Below are 5,403 nucleotides of genomic sequence, written 5' to 3'. Positions count from 1 at the left end.
CCAATTTAAACTAGCCACAAACTATGTTAATTGTATTCTAATAAACTCTTTGACAAGCCATTTTCAATTCTTTTTTTGACATTCCTGCTCCTCATATAGAATTAATCTTCCGTCCTTTACTAAAGATTACCGTGGGGAGGGGAACTCGATGAGTCTTCACAAACTTTAGTCATGCAGAAAGGCATATTAGCCTCTACTCTTGTTGTATGTCTGAATATTCAAAGATTACTTTTCTTACAAGCACTCTTACTTATTTATTTCCCCTTAGCGTTGTACGAAACGTATTTAACATGAGATGTCAGTTAGTTTACTACTTGATGAAACGGTCATATTAGTGGTCAGACAAGTAAACCTTGAAATGCAGGATAATTGGTCATGTATGAAAAAAAATTTAATCTTCGTTAATGATATTTACCTGATAATCATTTAACTGATAAAGACTCTCTGTTTTGTTGCTGTTTATTTTGCTCGGGTAATTAAAAAATCACCAAAAAGCACATAGTCAGTGAATACTTAGTGTACCATAAAGTAATATTTTCTGTTTAGTAATTTTTATAGCTAAAAGTTTTGTTTAATATTGATATATTTTAATACCTATTTTTAGGTTAATTTATGCTTACTATTGGTACTTATATATTTAGATGAATTTATGCTTGTCACTGATCTCTGGCGGTCACCAGAAAAAAGAAAAGCATTTTTCATACCAAACGATTTTAAAATCTCACACACATACGAGTTTTGTTCACAGAGGTAATTACAGTGTCCATGTTATGTGTTCACTCCCAGAGATTGCAGATTTTTAGAGTCCAAAGACAAAGAGCAAATTGGTTTAAAAAGAGGTACTTGGCTACGATAGATTTTTTTTTTATTTTGTGCCAAATCTCCAAAAAAGGGGTGAATTTCAGAAAAATGTTGCCTTTGTCATCAATTACAGTCCAGGTTTTTGGTACGTATTTTTTGCTTACTGCAGAGTGACGGTGATTCTGATGGCGTGATTTTCATGAAGATTCATATACTTTTGGGGGTTCTTTCACGCTTTTTTTCGAAAATCAGTCAAATTTTCTCAGGCTTCTTGGCTTGGATGGGTAAACAAAAAACTTAATGCATCTTATGCATTTAGAATGACCATAACAGATCAATTCTTATGGTATTTCCATTTATATCAAAATCTTGTTTTTGGAATTTGATCTCAAAATTCATAAATTTTAGTGTCATATATTATTGAGCTGCAATCCTCCTTACTTAAAATTCGTTACCAAAAACTGTTTCATTACGAACAAATTGTTACAGTGCAATTGAATGAGCAATACAGGATATGAAATACTATTTTCTTCCGGGGTCCATAGTCTGCAACTTTAACATAATGGAAAGGTAAAAATTCAACTAAGTAGAGGTGAAAAGAATAGAAATTATTGTAAGTAGACTGGGTTAGTGGTTTTATCCCCAACAATGAAGATTGTAAAAGTTTGATTTTGCCTACATCTCCTATGAACCAAACACAAGAGTAATATGTGTAAATACACGGTAAATTTCTAGACGGAGGGACTTTTGCTATCTTAGGAATAGTAAGGTTATGGGAATGAAACTTTCAGGAATGAATCTTAACTTCGAAAATACAATCCTAAGAAAAATTAAATCCAATTCACGTCATTAGCGTTGTGTTCTAAAAGCCTAAGTTTAAACGAAAGCAGACCAATAAAAATTATGGATAAAAATTTCTATGATATTTCTGGAGCCTTAGAAATAGTAAAACAGTTGAAATTGAAGATAGAATATATCTTCCTGGGGTAGGATTTACGTCTTGAGATTATTCCTGAAAGTTTCTCTCTCTTAGTGCATCTATTTTCCAAAATGGTATAAAGCCCCTCAGCTAGAACCTTGCTTTATCTAGAGTTTAGCCCATCTCTGCTTATTATAGTAGTTGATGACTAGAAATAAGTATATATCCCCAGCTACTTAAGTGTTAGGATGTGAATATAGGCTTAAATGTAAATAATAAACTATATTTTTTTGTAGCCCGGAGCAAACTTTGTAGATCCAAAGATTCCAAACACCCCTCGACTTAGATCCCGTGATTGTCATCCGTTACATTTATTTCTCTACTAATATAAGTTGAACGGATTTTGGTGATCTCCCTTGACCGGCTATTTAATATGCAGTAAATTTGCCATCCACTGACAATTGAGTCTATTTAATAGCATTTACATGAGAATTTTCTTCACTCTTTTAAAAAGCTGTTAAGTAAACATAGTAAAATCACCAAATATAATAATAAAATCACCCGAATTAAAGAAAAATCACCATATAACAAAAACACCACACGAAAAAACCACCAAATTGTGTTATAATGCCCCACCTGTGGCAGCACTGCGATTAGATTAAAGAGCTATAAAAACTGGTAGAGTTGACTTAAATATATAAAAATAAACCATAGTAAATCTTTATCGTTTTTTTAACAATGTTTCAAAGCACTAAGGACTTCAATGTTCAATCAAGTAAATACGGACAAAAAATTATATTATGAGAAAACATATTCAATAAGCAGCAATTCATGGGCAACTCCAATGACATGGTACTAAATCTACATCCGCAGAAAATAACAAAAATATTCAGTAATCACTCTCAAAAATATATGACATGTATTTAAGTATTTAAATATTCCAAAAAGCTTAACAATAGTAAAAAAATTTTCAGTTTGATATTTTGCAATATAATTTACCTTATAAAATGTATGGTGACCAAGGGGATATCACTTTTTAAGACTAGCCTTTGTGACTTAATCTAAATTTAAGTAATTTGATTCGCATACTAGTTCAATTTACAAATCGATATTTAATAATTACAAAGTATTTTCGAAAACAAAATGTATCAGGAATTCAATCAGTTATTAAGATAATTTAATGTATTAATCGTGAATGGTCATTAGTACAATCATTTGCTATAACATAAGAATAAGAAAAACAAAATATGTTAATTTAAGAGATTTTTTCGAGAAAATTCCAGAACTAGATTATACAGTATATGCTCAACTTTCACATATGCTTGGAATCTTAGGCACAATTCTTCCGTAATATATTAAGCATGTAAGTTAATCAAGAAAAAAATACTTTTATTCAACAAGGCCCAATGATAAGTTTACATGTCCCATTATTGTCTATTTTGTCGAATGATGGCTTGATCACAAAAGAGTTTACATCTCGAATTGCCAAGGCTTCAGCCCTTGTTGAGATACTTAGCAGCATCTGGCGAAAGTCAAACATAAGCCGATTTACCAAAATGCGCATCTACAATGCGTCTGTCAGCACCGTCCTGCTGTATGGAGCGGAGACGTGATTAGCTGCCAAATCTCTCATCAGGGCCGTCGATATCACTCAGACGAAACATCTCCGAATAATTGGACGACTTCACTGGACTGACCTCGTTAGCAACCAGACTCTCCTATCACATACGGCTCATACTCCTTTCTCAACGCAGCTCGCCCAGCGTAGTTTTCGGTGGTATGGTCACCTCCTTCACATGCCACGTGACGCCCCAGCATGGGTCGAATTTGACTTCGACCCCACCCTACCCGGACGTAAACGACCCAGAGGACGCCCACACACTAGGTGGAAAGACAAAGCCAATGAATTCCTCACCCAAGCCCACATCCCGGTGGAAGAAGCTGCGATCCTGGCAAGCGATAGGTCAACCTGGAGGCGCCTAGTCTCATCGTTCTCTACGCCGAACCCTCGGCAGGAGCCTTAAGTCAAGTAAGTAAGTCATTGTTGTCTTAACAACATCAAATTATATAGAATACTTTTTTCTTTCAAATAATCAATATACAACATATTACAGGGCCAAAAGAATAAAACTTCTCTGTGTGTGGACAGGAATCCACACGAACAATGTCCCCCGATTCCAAAAATTACCCTGTTGAATTACCCCAATTTAGGGGAATCACTGGGGCCAGCTAATCTAAAGTGCAAAGAAAAGAACTCACCCTGGGAGCACCTCCTTCATGATCAAGGCAGCTTTCTAGCCAGATAAGTATGTTTAGTTAAAATCTAACATTTTACTAATATCTTTCGACATAAATCAGGTTGCTTTGAATGCCCCTCAGAAGCTCCGATTTATTTAACAGATGCAGGTTTACAAAACTTTTTCACATCAATGAATCAAGTCTCTAGATTATTTTTGAAAATAGCAATGCCCCATTTGATTTTCATATGTAAACATCTTAATCCTTTGAACGCATGTTAACGTATTTGAGAAAAGCAAATTAGGGACTTCTCACTCAGCTATGAATATGACTGAAAAGTTGAAACTTTAGATTCTGCCAACCCAGGGGCCGTTCTGCTGTTTATACCTATTATTTTCTCGTTAACAAGGAAATGGGGCTTCAGTTATTGATACTACTCCTAATAACTCAATACAGAACCAAGCCGTCTGAGGCAAAAAACAATCACTTCAGCAATTCTATTCGAATTTTGGTTCAATTTAAATTTATTACGTACTATTTTCGAAAAAGATGCATGGGGATTTCAATTTAATTACTCATGAAACCCCAAAATGCTCCTTGTTCCTAAAGTCCAATGCTCCTTAAATAAGCTTCTAATTCTTATAATAACAATAAAAAATAACAAATGGGATTAGATGAATAGTTTCGATCATAGTTTCAGTTATGACTAAAAGAACTGTGAAATAGAGTAAAATAGCCCCGTCCGACACTTTAAAGTGACGAATAGTTTAAAATATGGCATGAAATTTCCTCACTTTCATAGTTTTATTGCTTGGTTTGGTTTCGGACCAAAAACTAATCTAAACTGTGGATAATTAAGGCGTGGTAAAATAGAATAACCCCCTCCATTTGCAATAGACAAAAAATAATAGTTGAGGTAAAATCTTGCCCCATTTTTACAATTTTCCGTAATTCCGAGGCTCAGAAAAGAAAAAAAAATTCTCAGGTAAAGAAAGCATAGTCCCACATGAACATAGATTCAGCAGCCTAGGCTAGGTCTTTTTCAAGGGACTTAACAGTCTCAAGAAACCAGCGGGCTCAGTCTCAAGGGGCTTTCGTCTAAGGAACACAGGAAAAAAGATTTATCACCGCTTGTCTGATATTTCAGCTTAGACTTGACCCACGACAATTTTTCCGGAAGTAAAATAAATATATAATAAATTGATAACATTTGAGTCGTCTTTTTCAGAGCTAAAGTTTACCACTAAGGATACCTACTATGGCAGGGGTATTAATAATGCTAATAAGCAGATGAAATCAATTTGAGGACAAAAGAGTATTATTGGGGTTATTATTTTCAATGGAAACCAAGAAAAAAGAAAAAGAAAAGATTTTGCAAAATAAAGACAAAGAAAAGTATAATAGTAGTTAAATAAATAAAAAGGCTCTTCATGTCCAGTAACAGG

The 5,403-nt window shown here is 34.2% G+C and overlaps 2 non-coding genes across 2 annotated transcripts; one reads left to right on the top strand and one right to left on the bottom strand.

The window, feature by feature from the left end:
* The first annotated feature begins 76 nt into the window (after positions 1 to 76).
* LOC148953001 (U5 spliceosomal RNA) lies at positions 77 to 186 on the top strand. Its single transcript, XR_016141731.1, has one exon. It is a non-coding gene; the product is annotated as a U5 spliceosomal RNA (small nuclear RNA).
* A 3,680-nt stretch (positions 187 to 3,866) lies between these two features.
* On the bottom strand, positions 3,867 to 4,030 carry LOC148953000 (U1 spliceosomal RNA). Its single transcript, XR_016141750.1, has one exon. It is a non-coding gene; the product is annotated as a U1 spliceosomal RNA (small nuclear RNA).
* Between the last annotated feature and the right edge of the window lie 1,373 nt (positions 4,031 to 5,403).

This window comes from Artemia sp. Qi Xiang Cuo, chromosome 4 (genome assembly GCF_049724085.1).
Source record: "Artemia sp. Qi Xiang Cuo chromosome 4, ASM4972408v1, whole genome shotgun sequence".
Taxonomy (NCBI): Eukaryota; Metazoa; Arthropoda; class Branchiopoda; order Anostraca; family Artemiidae; genus Artemia; species Artemia sp. Qi Xiang Cuo.
Note: the sequence above shows the minus strand (reverse complement) of the source record. Positions and strands in the feature narration are given on the sequence as shown.